General features: G+C 33.3%; 3 long non-coding RNA genes across 3 annotated transcripts; 1 reads left to right on the forward strand and 2 right to left on the reverse strand.

The window, feature by feature from the left end:
- Positions 1–2007: 2007 nt before the first annotated feature.
- LOC148787033 (uncharacterized) lies at positions 2008–4725 on the forward strand. The gene is made up of 3 exons (XR_016067391.1): positions 2008–2643; positions 2962–3183; positions 3326–4725. It is a non-coding gene; the product is annotated as an uncharacterized LOC148787033 (long non-coding RNA).
- A 353-nt stretch (positions 4726–5078) lies between these two features.
- Positions 5079–8649, reverse strand: LOC148787034 (uncharacterized). The gene is made up of 3 exons (XR_016067381.1): positions 8499–8649; positions 8334–8403; positions 5079–5273 (listed from the first exon to the last, which is right to left on the reverse strand). It is a non-coding gene; the product is annotated as an uncharacterized LOC148787034 (long non-coding RNA).
- Positions 8650–13683: 5034 nt separating this feature from the next.
- LOC148787035 (uncharacterized) lies at positions 13684–17292 on the reverse strand. Its single transcript, XR_016067390.1, has 3 exons — positions 17146–17292; positions 16981–17050; positions 13684–13920 (listed from the first exon to the last, which is right to left on the reverse strand). It is a non-coding gene; the product is annotated as an uncharacterized LOC148787035 (long non-coding RNA).
- Between the last annotated feature and the right edge of the window lie 429 nt (positions 17293–17721).

A 17721-nucleotide genomic window follows, 5' to 3' on the forward strand; every position in this document is an offset into this window, starting at 1 on the left:
CCTGATGTTGTATGTAAATTGGGCTGGGGCCTATCTCCAACGGTACAAATTTCAGTTGGGCCCAACGGTAAAAAACTTATTATTATTATTTTTACTTTAATTTATAATGATAACAAAATTAATTCATTTGCTTGAAAATTTAAATTATTACCCAATTGAAAAATGGTCGAATAATAATTATAAAATATAAAATAATATATTCAAATAATAAAATTATGAAATTCAAATGCAAATTTTTTCGAGTGAGTAAGAGGAATTACAAAAATCGCGAAAAATATGGTAAAATGAATATATTAAAGTTTTTTGGTTAAGAATAAAATAGAATTTTTGGGATAAATAACAAAAATAATGAACTATTAGCCATGTGCTACTATAATTAAATCCTTACTAAATTTTATTTCCAGGAAATAATTAGCATTCATTTTTAACAGCAATATATAAGTTTCCATGAGTTTACAAAATTTGTTCATCTACATTATTATAAAAAACAAAAAAAACCCTTTGTCGTGCCAAATTTATCCTTGAATTCACTTTTTTCTCTAAAAAAATTTTATTAGAATAGTAATTTTAATTTTTTTAGTAATTTTATAATTATAATTTTTTTCTCTCACCCACTGCTCCATTATTTCTCTCACATCAAACTTCTCCATATTTTTTTTATTAAATTAACAATCATAATATACTTTTTCTCTGTTGCGTGACGTTTCTTTCCTCTAACAAACTTTTTGTCTTTCTCACTCTCACGCCATGATTGTGGTTTTCACAAAAAAAGAATCTCTTAATCTTATATAATGACTTTTTTAATGCTTGCGAGAAGCGCGTGCAGCAGCGATTAATTTATTAATACATAAACTCAAATAATTACTTCAATTTGAGTGTTATATTTATTGTTAGTCCTCTCAACCATAAGTTTATTGATTCAATTACAATTTGTCAATTTAACATATTAAAAATGAATGAATCCACATATCCACTTAATTATAATTGGGCTAGCTATACATTTTTACAAAAAATGGTTTACAAGTTACACTTTAAAAAAATTATTTTATAGTAACATCTTTTTAAACGGTCAAGTTAATAATATAAAAAAAAATAAAATTTATGACGATCGTTGTAACGGCACCCCTATCGCGGCTTTTTTTGGTAATAAGAAATCTTTGTAATGGCTTGCTTGACTATGTCACTAAGTCTATAAAATCGAGGTTATTCATTGTTATGTCTTTTCATTCTCAGAGATTCTGCTAGACTATGTGCCAGGGTTTAAGCCTGCGCGCTGCATTGAACTGTTTTCTAGGGAGATGATAGCAGGCTGGATTTCTTGGGGTAACGAACCCCTACACTTTCAAGATTCAAAGTACTTTCTAAAGTACAATTAATTGATTTCTACATGAAATGAAGGGCCTCATGATCAGAGAAGGTCATCCTTTCCATCCGAACCTCTGTTGACATTCTGATGATCTTTGCTCACCAATATGTTCCAGTATCCCTACGAAATCCAGCATTCTCGGACGGATTAGTTGAGGAATTTCGATTTGGTTTCTTATTAATAAGATCTGATTACTCCTCTCAGGAAGTAATGACTCTCTGGAAGGCCAGCAGCCCATTGTTCTATGTCATGTAGGCTTATCATCAGTCAACACAAAGGTAAGTGTAGTCTGACGACAATCGGAATGCACATTAAATCTCTATAGTGTCAAGCAATAGTTTCTTGATGCTTTCAATAGTGTCAACCGGTTGTTTCTTGATGTTTTGTGTTGAATGGATGTGATGATGGTTTGATCATTGACCATGCAAATAATTAGAGTGCTTTTGTCAGATAATTTGTATCCACATCTTGAATCAGGCGATGATACTGTGCACTCTAATACCAAACGACATTGCATTTGCTTGTGATAAGGTTGATAGGACTTCCTATGCATTCCCTAACATTTAGTTCAGTATCTCCAAATGGTACCAACATCCAACCAAAGCTATGTGATGATGATCAGTAACTTCTTGATAAAAAAACAGTTTGGTCTTCTTTAACATCTTGAAACCTGAAAAAAGACGAGTATCATATAAATTACTTGGAACTTGCTCACTCATATTTCTAACACGCCTGAGTTGACTAATATTTTCGAGAGTCGCCAAGCTAGTGAATGTTTTAACTGGAAAAGAAAACATGCCGTGAAAAGGTAGGAATCAAAAATAACTTTTTTTTTTCTTTTATAATGTGAATTTGTTACTCGGAGTAGCCACTTCACAAAAGTATTTTTTTTTTAGAAAAAAAGGAAATTGCGAAAGAAAAAAAAAAGGAAAAGAAAACACTAACCTATGTGAAGTTAACGACTTCACATAGTTTATGCGTGCTCATCATTATCTCATGCCCAAACCCCTAAAATCTGTTCACCACTTCACAGTACACTTACGTGACAACTTATTACAAATAGTCAGTCGTGTTGTAAATGTTCTCAAATAAACTCATTCTATAGTGATGCACTTCATGTTCACATTCAAGTATAACCTTCTATCTGTGAGTTAGCTATGTGCACAATATAATATGAGCTTACAGTTCGTTCCTTCACACTGCATTGTGCAGAACCGGATGGGAACTTGGCTCACGAGAGGTGCATGGGAACTTGGCTCACGAGGACGATTTCGCAGGTATGAACGTTGCCTTTGGTAGCTCTGGAAATAACATTTTATCTTCTTGGATTATAGACACGGGGGCGACTAACCATATGTGTGGCAATAATTGCTCCCTTGACAATCTTATAGCTCTTCCTAATCTCACACTTATACATTTACCCGATGCCTCTACACACTCTATTACACATACTGGGAATGTTACTGCACAAAAATTTCACTCTTACAAACGTTTTGTTGGTTCCCTCCTTCAAGTTCAACCTTCTCTCTATTCCCAAACTTTGCTCCTCATTATCTGTTGAAGTGTTGTTTCATGCGTCTCATTGTATGTTTCAGGACCCGAAGAGTAAACAAGTTATAGCGGTGGGCAATCAGGCTGGAAATCTGTATTTTGTGGATAAATCCTCCTTTGATTATGATGTGATACCAAAGTTCTTCCTGCTCCAGCTTTTATCTCTGGTGTCGAACTTAGGCTTGGTGACACTTCGCCCAGTGCCAACTTAAGGAGGCTGTTGAGTTCTTGGGTGCTATTCATCATTCCTTTTGACAGAAAACAGAGTATGGCTTCTTCTCTCTTTGGTTTGTTAGCTGATGTGAGCTAGCAAGCATAGCTGGCATGTTCCTTTTTTCTTCCCGTGTGCTATATATAATCAACTGTTCAGCACAATTGTTAATAGCATGTGGTAAATATTTTCCACAGAAAACAGTGTGGCTTCTTCTCTCTTTCTTCAAGATATCAAAGAGAAAATCGCATTTTGACGTGTCAAAAGACAGGAAGAGAGAAGGCATGGACTGTAAGAATAAGATACTACGAGGGGTGATGGTTTAGTATTTCCCTTTTCTTTTTGCGTATACGTATATGCGATGATACAATATTAACATAAGGTAAACTGCTCAACAACAAAACTCAAATTTCTGTATCAACTGCAGAAGCTCTAAAAGAAGCCTCGTCAAGGGGTGTAAAGTGGTTATAGCGACACAAAAATAAGAAAGGAACTTTGTCTAGACTTTTGACACTGAACATTGTGTGCTTGACTTAGTCCTTGTTTGACACTGATGCTACTATCATTGGCTCGCTCTGTGATAGACTCGTCTATTCTGAAGATGGTAACTTGGCTGGCACATTATTTCATCAGAGTTTTCTTTTGGGGTTTGCATACATGTGTAGCTTCTGAGACATATGTTCTTTTCAGCAAATGAGATTTATGGCTTCGTTTTAGTGGTACTTTCTTTTCAATTGAACATAATGACAAGATTCTCAACTGTATTAACAAGTTTTCTCTTTATACAACAATTAGAAAAATAGAGTAGTCGTTTGTCTTCCCTGGTAGAGTGAATTCCTGCCGTGCTATCTCTTCATGGTTCTTTCTACCAATCTCTTCCTCACATGTGGAGTGACGTGATACACATTAGGAACTTCTTAGACCATGAACATGAAGATCAAATGCTTTTCTTCTAATATATTTTTTTTTTGCTGCAGCCTATAAATATAAACATAATTTGGTTAAATAGATTATTGCAGAGATCATGAAAAGACAGGGACATGGAAAAATCCATATTTTAAGTGTATTTAGTTAGAATATCAGGAGGGTTATCATGTTTGTTATTTGCTGTTCTTATGCAGGTATATTAAATGCTTAAATTAATTGCTTTGAACTATAAATTCTATGATATTTCTATATTTAGCTATGATTTCCAGGGGTTGCTGGTCTATGGATTATTATTTGTATTGCTGACCCATCATTCATATAGTGGTGTACTATTGTAATAGCAGAAGCTGATCTTCTTAGACACTTCTGAGGTAGTAGCTGGTACTTTGTGCCCTTATTGGGCAAAAGCAACAGAAGTTCGTGCATATGTTACTCAAGCAGTATCGGATATGCTTGAAATTGTGGCACCTGGGACTTTGAAAGGAAGTGGTGTAAGAATACTTTTTGATCATCTATGGGTAACTCCCAAAATGGTAGCTGACTCAACCTGATGTTTTGATCAGTATCTAAGTCAATTAAAATAGTTTGCCTGAGGCATTTTGAAAGCAATTAATGTACTCGCATTACATTTTATTTGAGAAATAATTGTCTGTTAGTACTCGATACTGTAGATTGGCTTGCTTTATTTGGTTCTTTAGTTGCTTGAGTTCAACAATATACCTTCCATGTGGTTAACTCAGCCACAATGGAATCAACTGCGTATGGAAGGTGCTTGAATTACAACTTTTAACAATGAAGCTTCTAATACAAGTTGCCAACTGAGAAGCATTGCTATGAAGTGAACATATATTGGAACACAAGTGCTCTTTTGGAAGGTGTAATACTGTTTTAAGTTAAGTATCTCAATCCACATGGTTATCATTCTTCTATCTATATAAATAAGATTCTAATTAGGACATTGCGTGGTATTAAAAATTGAAGTAATGCAATAGGCAATTTTAATAAAAAATAAAAAGAGGAGTATAAAGAATATACGTTTTTCACTGAAGACACAAGTACTACAAACAGAGTATTCTTATTTACAATAGGCTAGATTTATTCTTAAGCTAATGGCTGTTGATGTCTTGAAGAAATACTTGAGCCCGATAGACATGCAAGCTAGTGTGTCATTGTGAATGGATGCAAGTCGGCAATTGTATCATCTTCACTAGCATTAACCTGCACATAATCAACAATATCAGTATATTTAAAGAGCAAAATGCATAACCGTATAGCATGCAACTCGTCAATTACGACGGCTCTAGAATTCATATTTGGTTTCTCAATTCAGTGCTTGCCTAAATAACATCATCTCGCTAAAAATTGTTTGGGAATTTAAAGATTGAAGTAGAGATTCAAACACTCAATTGTTTCACATTAACCACTAAAAGCAATGTGTTCTTCGACACTATCTAGAACCACATGACAACCTATGTATCTATCTCTTCCTCTCTACCATTTATCTAACCAAAGACGCAACCTTTATCCCTATCTAGTTATTCTCCACCGTCTTCCCCCATATTTTAAATTTCAAGAAAGGTTGAAACCATCGAATTTTTTTCTTTGTATACTTCAAACCCAAATGTATGTGAGTTCTATGAAACCTTCACATTCTCAACATTCTAACTTGGAAGTAATAGGATTATAAATTTGAGGCCAGTTTCAAATGCGACGAATGAGTTAGGAGTTGACGCCTAAAGGGGAGATAATTCTCCACAGTTTTTGCAAATTTATTCTCAACTTATTCATTATGTTTGGTTTTATCCCATTTGCCTTTTCAAAACCTTTTGTTTGTCATACATTTAAGACTTTTGTACAAATCATACAGAAACACCATATTTGTCCATATCGACATCTAAACTTTGTAGATGTATCACAGTAAAATTTTTTGAAAAATCGCTACTACGCAACCACAAATTAGTTTATTTTTGAACTTTGGAAATAAAATATCATATACTACACGGTAAAACGGTTGTCTAGATGCCAATCTCATTGTTTATTTTTCAATTACCTTTGCACCTATCATCTTAAAAGATTTCTTTAATTATTATGAAATCAATTATTTTTCACAACAAAAAAAAGTTAATTATACACTTTTTTGGAAGTCTAAAGAAAAAATTATCCATTTGTTCAAAAGTAATAAACCGAATGCATTTCAAACTTCAAAGTGTTCCCAAAAAATACAAAAACTGCTTTTAAAAAATGTCAATAAAAATCAATTAACAATTTTCTCTTAAAATAAAAACACGTGACTTTTTTTATGCGCTTATTCACAAAACAGTAAATTTATATACTTGTTAAACTACACAAAATATTCAGACTTTGTAAATTTATCTTGGGAGAAATTAGTACACTTGATGCTGATTTTAAAAACATATGTTGATAACAAAAAACACTTGACAAGAGAAAACATATCTTAGCAAAAGAAAAAAAGAAAAAACAACAATTTTTTTTAAAATACACTATAGTTAATTCCTCATAAAAACTACAAAAAATTTCTCATATCTAGTATTATTTGAGTTACCAAACTTTTTGTTCATTAAAAAACATTTATCAAATCTTGAAATTATGTAATAATATTCACAAAATTCACAAAGAAAAGCAAATTTAATTGGCATCTAGACAACCGCTCTACGCTTAGCATAGTATTTAATTTTCCAAAGTGCACAAATAAAATAACTCATAGTTGGATAATATAGATTTTTCGATATTTTTCTGTGATACATCTGCAAATATAAGATGTTAAAATGGACCAACATGATTTCTGTAAATTCATACAATTATTTTAAATGTATAACAACAAAAAATTTCAAAGCAGGCTCATGAGAAAAACCCAACACGACGAATTAATCAAGAATAAATTTACAAAAAAGGGGAGATTTGTTCTCCAATTTAGGAGTCAACTCTATCCTTTCATCGTTCACATTTCAACGGCCTCAAACATTCTCAATCCTATTCTTTCCGAGTCAAAATGATGGTCACGTGAGTTTTTCAAAGAAACCAACGCACAAAATTTGGATTTGAAGTTTACAATGCATAAAATCAATGGTTTCAGCCTCCTCGATTCAAAATATGGGGGAAAAGTCGGCAAGGAAGAACCGATAAGGTCATTGGTCACTTTTCAGTTAGTAATTCGAAGAGAGGAATATGAAGATACACAAGTTAACATTAGGTTCTAAAATATCATCAAAAAACACACTTTTAGCGGCCGGAATGTGTCCCGATTGAGTGTTTAAGTCCTACTCAACTCTTTTGATTCCCACACAATTTTTAACAATATGAAAGTTATCCGGCAACACAGAATCTGCAAACCAAATCCAAATTCTAGCGCCCCCAACCATTAATAAACGAGTACACATTACCTATACTAACTAATATGCTTCACTTGTAGAATTAAATATAAACAGGCTACAGTGTTAGGCCACCATTTGTAACTGCATAATACGTACTTTTGGAATTTAACTAATGACGACTTATCATATCTACCTCATGCTTTTTGGGACCTGAAGCATACTAGGCAATTCTCAATTTTAATAGCACTAGCAAGAGATATACAATGACAATATTGCTAACAATGAAGCATGCAAATAAAATAATTGCTAATAGATGATAAGACATCTCTGTTAAATAAGTCCTTTCTCCTTGTACTTTGCATTAAGACAGAACTAGGAAGAAACCAAGACAGGGAAGAAAACAACATAGATACATAACTGTGGCATTCTCCAATTCAAAGGCATAATATGCAACAGATATTTCATAACCACAATACCTTTCTAGATGTAGTTGAGAGTTCATATTCTGGTTGGCCCATGGGTTGGGCAAGTACTGATTGGTTTAAGAAGTTTAATCAGAGTCCAACCAGAGATTTTAAGTTGAGATCAAATTGGAGTAACAGAGAGTGGATGGCGGCACTTAAATTTCAGTTAATAACATATAATCATTATGACAGGAGATAGGAGAAATTGACCGCTAAAACACGGAGGAAGTCTGATTGTAGAAACGCCGCCTTGAAAGAAAGAAAACCAAAACCTTCCAAGAAAAAAAATAAATTCAAGAACAAACAAGAAACCGTGTAATCAAGATTGTGAGTGCAGGCAATATGTATAAATGCAATTCCTGGACAAATGGCATGAATCTTGAGCAAGACCGGATTGAACAAATTTGTTATGCAATGGGAAAATTGTGTGAACTCATGCTTCCTGAACTAATTATAAAAGAACCCTTGCAAAAGCAAAGTACCTTTTTAGGTAATAATCCGAGAAATTGAAGAGAACCCATGTAGTAGTTCCTTGAAACAATTAGCCAAAACCTCCAAGAAAAAGAAAAAAATTCAAGAGTAAATAAGAAATCGTGTAATCAAGAAGTACCTAAACATAAATAAGAAATCGTGGAATCAAGAAGTACCTAAAGATGGAGGCCTGAGGGCGGTCGCAGCACGAGAACGGCGGAGGTGGCTGCCTGAGAACGCGTCGCCATTAGAGCAGGGGCTTTTCTCTTGAACTCTCTCGATTTTGCACTCTCTCGATTTCTTTATGTTTTGTTCAAAATTCTCTTACCTGATGTTGTATGTAAATTGGGCTGGGGCCTATCTCCAACGGTACAAATTTCAGTTGGGCCCAACGGTAAAAAACTTATTATTATTATTTTTACTTTAATTTATAATGATAACAAAATTAATTCATTTGCTTGAAAATTTAAATTATTACCCAATTGAAAAATGGTCGAATAATAATTATAAAATATAAAATAATATATTCAAATAATAAAATTATGAAATTCAAATGCAAATTTTTTCGAGTGAGTAAGAGGAATTACAAAAATCGCGAAAAATATGGTAAAATGAATATATTAAAGTTTTTTGGTTAAGAATAAAATAGAATTTTTGGGATAAATAACAAAAATAATGAACTATTAGCCATGTGCTACTATAATTAAATCCTTACTAAATTTTATTTCCAGGAAATAATTAGCATTCATTTTTAACAGCAATATATAAGTTTCCATGAGTTTACAAAATTTGTTCATCTACATTATTATAAAAAACAAAAAAAACCCTTTGTCGTGCCAAATTTATCCTTGAATTCACTTTTTTCTCTAAAAAAATTTTATTAGAATAGTAATTTTAATTTTTTTAGTAATTTTATAATTATAATTTTTTTCTCTCACCCACTGCTCCATTATTTCTCTCACATCAAACTTCTCCATATTTTTTTTATTAAATTAACAATCATAATATACTTTTTCTCTGTTGCGTGACGTTTCTTTCCTCTAACAAACTTTTTGTCTTTCTCACTCTCACGCCATGATTGTGGTTTTCACAAAAAAAGAATCTCTTAATCTTATATAATGACTTTTTTAATGCTTGCGAGAAGCGCGTGCAGCAGCGATTAATTTATTAATACATAAACTCAAATAATTACTTCAATTTGAGTGTTATATTTATTGTTAGTCCTCTCAACCATAAGTTTATTGATTCAATTACAATTTGTCAATTTAACATATTAAAAATGAATGAATCCACATATCCACTTAATTATAATTGGGCTAGCTATACATTTTTACAAAAAATGGTTTACAAGTTACACTTTAAAAAAATTATTTTATAGTAACATCTTTTTAAACGGTCAAGTTAATAATATAAAAAAAAATAAAATTTATGACGATCGTTGTAACGGCACCCCTATCGCGGCTTTTTTTGGTAATAAGAAATCTTTGTAATGGCTTGCTTGACTATGTCACTAAGTCTATAAAATCGAGGTTATTCATTGTTATGTCTTTGCATTCTCAGAGATTCTGCTAGACTATGTGCCAGGGTTTAAGCCTGCCCGCTGCATTGAACTGTTTTCTAGGGAGATGATAGCAGGCTGGATTTCTTGGGGTAACGAACCCCTACACTTTCAAGATTCAAAGTACTTTCTAAAGTACAATTAATTGATTTCTACATGAAATGAAGGGCCTCATGATCAGAGAAGGTCATCCTTTCCATCCGAACCTCTGTTGACATTCTGATGATCTTTGCTCACCAATATGTTCCCGTATCCCTACGAAATCCAGCATTCTCGGACGGATTAGTTGAGGAATTTCGATTTGGTTTCTTATTAATAAGATCTGATTACTCCTCTCAGGAAGTAATGACTCTCTGGAAGGCCAGCAGCCCATTGTTCTATGTCATGTAGGCTTATCATCAGTCAACACAAAGGTAAGTGTAGTCTGACGACAATCGGAATGCACATTAAATCTCTATAGTGTCAAGCAATAGTTTCTTGATGCTTTCAATAGTGTCAACCGGTTGTTTCTTGATGTTTTGTGTTGAACGGATGTGATGATGGTTTGATCATTGACCATGCAAATAATTAGAGTGCTTTTGTCAGATAATTTGTATCCACATCTTGAATCAGGCGATGATACTGTGCACTCTAATACCAAACGACATTGCATTTGCTTGTGATAAGGTTGATAGGACTTCCTTTGCATTCCCTAACATTTAGTTCAGTATCTCCAAATGGTACCAACATCCAACCAAAGCTATGTGATGATGATCAGTAACTTCTTGATAAAAAAACAGTTTGGTCTTCTTTAACATCTTGAAACCTGAAAAAAGACGAGTATCATATAAATTACTTGGAACTTGCTCACTCATATTTCTAACACGCCTGAGTTGACTAATATTTTCGAGAGTCGCCAAGCTAGTGAATGTTTTAACTGGAAAAGAAAACATGCCGTGAAAAGGTAGGAATCAAAAATAACTTTTTTTTTTCTTTTATAATGTGAATTTGTTACTCGGAGTAGCCACTTCACAAAAGTATTTTTTTTTAGAAAAAAAGGAAATTGCGAAAGAAAAAAAAAAGGAAAAGAAAACACTAACCTATGTGAAGTTAACGACTTCACATAGTTTATGCGTGCTCATCATTATCTCATGCCCAAACCCCTAAAATCTGTTCACCACTTCACAGTACACTTACGTGACAACTTATTACAAATAGTCAGTCGTGTTGGAAATGTTCTCAAATAAACTCATTCTATAGTGATGCACTTCATGTTCACATTCAAGTATAACCTTCTATCTGTGAGTTAGCTATGTGCACAATATAATATGAGCTTACAGTTCGTTCCTTCACACTGCATTGTGCAGAACCGGATGGGAACTTGGCTCTCGAGAGGTGCATGGGAACTTGGCTCACGAGGACGATTTCGCAGGTATGAACGTTGCCTTTGGTAGCTCTGGAAATAACATTTTATCTTCTTGGATTATAGACACGGGGGCGACTAACCATATGTGTGGCAATAATTGCTCCCTTGACAATCTTATAGCTTTTCCTAATCTCACACTTATACATTTACCCGATGCCTCTACACACTCTATTACACATACTGGGAATGTTACTGCACAAAAATTTCACTCTTACAAACGTTTTGTTGGTTCCTCCTTCAAGTTCAACCTTCTCTCTATTCCCAAACTTTGCTCCTCATTATCTGTTGAAGTGTTGTTTCATGCGTCTCATTGTATGTTTCAGGACCCGAAGAGTAAACAAGTTATAGCGGTGGGCAATCAGGCTGGAAATCTGTATTTTGTGGATAAATCCTCCTTTGATTATGATGTGATACCAAAGTTCTTCCTGCTCCAGCTTTTATCTCTGGTGTCCAACTTAGGCTTGGTGACACTTCGCCCAGTGCCAACTTAAGGAGGCTGTTGAGTTCTTGGGTGCTATTCATCATTCCTTTTGACAGAAAACAGAGTATGGCTTCTTCTCTCTTTGGTTTGTTAGCTGATGTGAGCTAGCAAGCATAGCTGGCATGTTCCTTTTTTCTTCCCGTGTGCTATATATAATCAACTGTTCAGCACAATTATTAATAGCATGTGGTAAATATTTTCCACAGAAAACAGTGTGGCTTCTTCTCTCTTTCTTCAAGATATCAAAGAGAAAATCGCATTTTGACGTGTCAAAAGACAGGAAGAGAGAAGGCATGGACTGTAAGAATAAGATACTACGAGGGGTGATGGTTTAGTATTTCCCTTTTCTTTTTGCGTATACGTATATGCGATGATACAATATTAACATAAGGTAAACTGCTCAACAACAAAACTCAAATTTCTGTATCAACTGCAGAAGCTCTAAAAGAAGCCTCGTCAAGGGGTGTAAAGTGGTTATAGCGACACAAAAATAAGAAAGGAACTTTGTCTAGACTTTTGACACTGAACATTGTGTGCTTGACTTAGTCCTTGTTTGACACTGATGCTACTATCATTGGCTCGCTCTGTGATAGACTCGTCTATTCTGAAGATGGTAACTTGGCTGGCACATTATTTCATCAGAGTTTTCTTTTGGGGTTTGCATACATGTGTAGCTTCTGAGACATATGTTCTTTTCAGCAAATGAGATTTATGGCTTCGTTTTAGTGGTACTTTCTTTTCAATTGAACATTATGACAAGATTCTCAACTGTATTAACAAGTTTTCTCTTTATACAACAATTAGAAAAATAGAGTAGTCGTTTGTCTTCCCTGGTAGAGTGAATTCCTGCCGTGCTATCTCTTCATGGTTCTTTCTACCAATCTCTTCCTCACATGTGGAGTGACGTGATACACATTAGGAACTTCTTAGACCATGAACATGAAGATCAAATGCTTTTCTTCTAATATATTTTTTTTTTGCTGCAGCCTATAAATATAAACATAATTTGGTTAAATAGATTATTGCAGAGATCATGAAAAGACAGGGACATGGAAAAATCCATATTTTAAGTGTATTTAGTTAGAATATCAGGAGGGTTATCATGTTTGTTATTTGCTGTTCTTATGCAGGTATATTAAATGCTTAAATTAATTGCTTTGAACTATAAATTCTATGATATTTCTATATTTAGCTATGATTTCCAGGGGTTGCTGGTCTATGGATTATTATTTGTATTGCTGACCCATCATTCATATAGTGGTGTACTATTGTAATAGCAGAAGCTGATCTTCTTAGACACTTCTGAGGTAGTAGCTGGTACTTTGTGCCCTTATTGGGCAAAAGCAACAGAAGTTCGTGCATATGTTACTCAAGCAGTATCGGATATGCTTGAAATTGTGGCACCTGGGACTTTGAAAGGAAGTGGTGTAAGAATACTTTTTGATCATCTATGGGTAACTCCCAAAATGGTAGCTGACTCAACCTGATGTTTTGATCAGTATCTAAGTCAATTAAAATAGTTTGCCTGAGGCATTTTGAAAGCAATTAATGTACTCGCATTACATTTTATTTGAGAAATAATTGTCTGTTAGTACTCGATACTGTAGATTGGCTTGCTTTATTTGGTTCTTTAGTTGCTTGAGTTCAACAATATACCTTCCATGTGGTTAACTCAGCCACAATGGAATCAACTGCGTATGGAAGGTGCTTGAATTACAACTTTTAACAATGAAGCTTCTAATACAAGTTGCCAACTGAGAAGCATTGCTATGAAGTGAACATATATTGGAACACAAGTGCTCTTTTGGAAGGTGTAATACTGTTTTAAGTTAAGTATCTCAATCCACATGGTTATCATTCTTCTATCTATATAAATAAGATTCTAATTAGGACATTGCGTGGTATTAAAAATTGAAGTAATGCAATAGGCAATTTTAATAAAAAATAAAAAGAGGAGTATAAAGAATATACGTTTTTCACTGAAGACACAAGTACTACAAACAGAGTATTCTTATTTACAATAGGCTAGATTTATTCTTAAGCTAATGGCTGTTGATGTCTTGAAGAAATACTTGAGCCCGATAGACATGCAAGCTAGTGTGTCATTGTGAATGGATGCAAGTCGGCAATTGTATCATCTTCACTAGCATTAACCTGCACATAATCAACAATATCAGTATATTTAAAGAGCAAAATGCATAACCGTATAGCATGCAACTCGTCAATTACGACGGCTCTAGAATTCATATTTGGTTTCTCAATTCAGTGCTTGCCTAAATAACATCATCTCGCTAAAAATTGTTTGGGAATTTAAAGATTGAAGTAGAGATTCAAACACTCAATTGTTTCACATTAACCACTAAAAGCAATGTGTTCTTCGACACTATCTAGAACCACATGACAACCTATGTATCTATCTCTTCCTCTCTACCATTTATCTAACCAAAGACGCAACCTTTGTCCCTATCTAGTTATTCTCCACCGTCTTCCCCCATATTTTAAATTTCAAGAAAGGTTGAAACCATCGAATTTTTTTCTTTGTATACTTCAAACCCAAATGTATGTGAGTTCTATGAAACCTTCACATTCTCAACATTCTAACTTGGAAGTAATAGGATTATAAATTTGAGGCCAGTTTCAAATGCGACGAATGAGTTAGGAGTTGACGCCTAAAGGGGAGATAATTCTCCACAGTTTTTGCAAATTTATTCTCAACTTATTCATTATGTTTGGTTTTATCCCATTTGCCTTTTCAAAACCTTTTGTTTGTCATACATTTAAGACTTTTGTACAAATCATACAGAAACACCATATTTGTCCATATCGACATCTAAACTTTGTAGATCTATCACAGTAAAATTTTTTGAAAAATCGCTACTACGCAACCACAAATTAGTTTATTTTTGAACTTTGGAAATAAAATATCATATACTACACGGTAAAACGGTTGTCTAGATGCCAATCTCATTGTTTATTTTTCAATTACCTTTGCACCTATCATCTTAAAAGATTTCTTTAATTATTATGAAATCAATTATTTTTCACAACAAAAAAAAGTTAATTATACACTTTTTTGGAAGTCTAAAGAAAAAATTATCCATTTGTTCAAAAGTAATAAACCGAATGCATTTCAAACTTCAAAGTGTTCCCAAAAAATACAAAAACTGCTTTTAAAAAATGTCAATAAAAATCAATTAACAATTTTCTCTTAAAATAAAAACACGTGACTTTTTTTATGCGCTTATCCACAAAACAGTAAATTTATATACTTGTTAAACTACACAAAATATTCAGACTTTGTAAATTTATCTTGGGAGAAATTAGTACACTTGATGCTGATTTTAAAAACATATGTTGATAACAAAAAACACTTGACAAGAGAAAACATATCTTAGCAAAAGAAAAAAAGAAAAAACAACAATTTTTTTTAAAATACACTATAGTTAATTCCTCATAAAAACTACAAAAAATTTCTCATATCTAGTATTATTTGAGTTACCAAACTTTTTGTTCATTAAAAAACATTTATCAAATCTTGAAATTATGTAATAATATTCACAAAATTCACAAAGAAAAGCAAATTTAATTGGCATCTAGACAACCGCTCTACGCTTAGCATAGTATTTAATTTTCCAAAGTGCACAAATAAAATAACTCATAGTTGGATAATATAGATTTTTCGATATTTTTCTGTGATACATCTGCAAATATAAGATGTTAAAATGGACCAACATGATTTCTGTAAATTCATACAATTATTTTAAATGTATAACAACAAAAAATTTCAAAGCAGGCTCATGAGAAAAACCCAACACGACGAATTAATCAAGAATAAATTTACAAAAAAGGGGAGATTTGTTCTCCAATTTAGGAGTCAACTCTATCCTTTCATCGTTCACATTTCAACGGCCTCAAACATTCTCAATCCTATTCTTTCCGAGTCAAAATGATGGTCACGTGAGTTTTTCAAAGAAACCAACGCACAAAATTTGGATTTGAAGTTTACAATGCATAAAATCAATGGTTTCAGCCTCCTCGATTCAAAATATGGGGGAAAAGTCGGCAAGGAAGAACCGATAAGGTCATTGGTCACTTTTCAGTTAGTAATTCGAAGAGAGGAATATGAAGATACACAAGTTAACATTAGGTTCTAAAATATCATCAAAAAACACACTTTTAGCGGCCGGAATGTGTCCCGATTGAGTGTTTAAGTCCTACTCAACTCTTTTGATTCCCACACAATTTTTAACAATATGAAAGTTATCCGGCAACACAGAATCTGCAAACCAAATCCAAATTCTAGCGCCCCCAACCATTAATAAACGAGTACACATTACCTATACTAACTAATATGCTTCACTTGTAGAATTAAATATAAACAGGCTACAGTGTTAGGCCACCATTTGTAACTGCATAATACGTACTTTTGGAATTTAACTAATGACGACTTATCATATCTACCTCATGCTTTTTGGGACCTGAAGCATACTAGGCAATTCTCAATTTTAATAGCACTAGCAAGAGATATACAATGACAATATTGCTAACAATGAAGCATGCAAATAAAATAATTGCTAATAGATGATAAGACATCTCTGTTAAATAAGTCCTTTCTCCTTGTACTTTGCATTAAGACAGAACTAGGAAGAAACCAAGACAGGGAAGAAAACAACATAGATACATAACTGTGGCATTCTCCAATTCAAAGGCATAATATGCAACAGATATTTCATAACCACAATACCTTTCTAGATGTAGTTGAGAGTTCATATTCTGGTTGGCCCATGGGTTGGGCAAGTACTGATTGGTTTAAGAAGTTTAATCAGAGTCCAACCAGAGATTTTAAGTTGAGATCAAATTGGAGTAACAGAGAGTGGATGGCGGCACTTAAATTTCAGTTAATAACATATAATCATTATGACAGGAGATAGGAGAAATTGACCGCTAAAACACGGAGGAAGTCTGATTGTAGAAACGCCGCCTTGAAAGAAAGAAAACCAAAACCTTCCAAGAAAAAAAATAAATTCAAGAACAAACAAGAAACCGTGTAATCAAGATTGTGAGTGCAGGCAATATGTATAAATGCAATTCCTGGACAAATGGCATGAATCTTGAGCAAGACCGGATTGAACAAATTTGTTATGCAATGGGAAAATTGTGTGAACTCATGCTTCCTGAACTAATTATAAAAGAACCCTTGCAAAAGCAAAGTACCTTTTTAGGTAATAATCCGAGAAATTGAAGAGAACCCATGTAGTAGTTCCTTGAAACAATTAGCCAAAACCTCCAAGAAAAAGAAAAAAATTCAAGAGTAAATAAGAAATCGTGTAATCAAGAAGTACCTAAACATAAATAAGAAATCGTGGAATCAAGAAGTACCTAAAGATGGAGGCTTGAGGGCGGTCGCAGCACGAGAACGGCGGAGGTGGCTGCCTGAGAACGCGTCGCCATTAGAGCAGGGGCTTTTCTCTTGAACTCTCTCGATTTTGCACTCTCTCGATTTCTTTATGTTTTGTTCAAAATTCTCTTACCTGATGTTGTATGTAAATTGGGCTGGGGCCTATCTCCAACGGTACAAATTTCAGTTGGGCCCAACGGTAAAAAACTTATTATTATTATTTTTACTTTAATTTATAATGATAACAAAATTAATTCATTTGCTTGAAAATTTAAATTATTACCCAATTGAAAAATGGTCGAATAATAATTATAAAATATAAAATAATATATTCAAATAATAAAATTATGAAATTCAAATGCAAATTTTTTCGAGTGAGTAAGAGGAATTACAAAAATCGCGAAAAATATGGTAAAATGAATATATTAAAGTTTTTTGGTTAAGAATAAAATAGAATTTTTGGGATAAAAAACAAAAATAATGAACTATTAGCCATGTGCTACTATAATTAAATCCTTACTAAATTTTATTTCCAGGAAATAATTAGCATTCATTTT

This window comes from Sesamum indicum, linkage group LG9 (genome assembly GCF_026168435.1).
Source record: "Sesamum indicum cultivar Baizhima isolate 11 linkage group LG9, ASM2616843v1, whole genome shotgun sequence".
NCBI classification, from domain to species: domain Eukaryota; kingdom Viridiplantae; phylum Streptophyta; class Magnoliopsida; order Lamiales; family Pedaliaceae; genus Sesamum; species Sesamum indicum.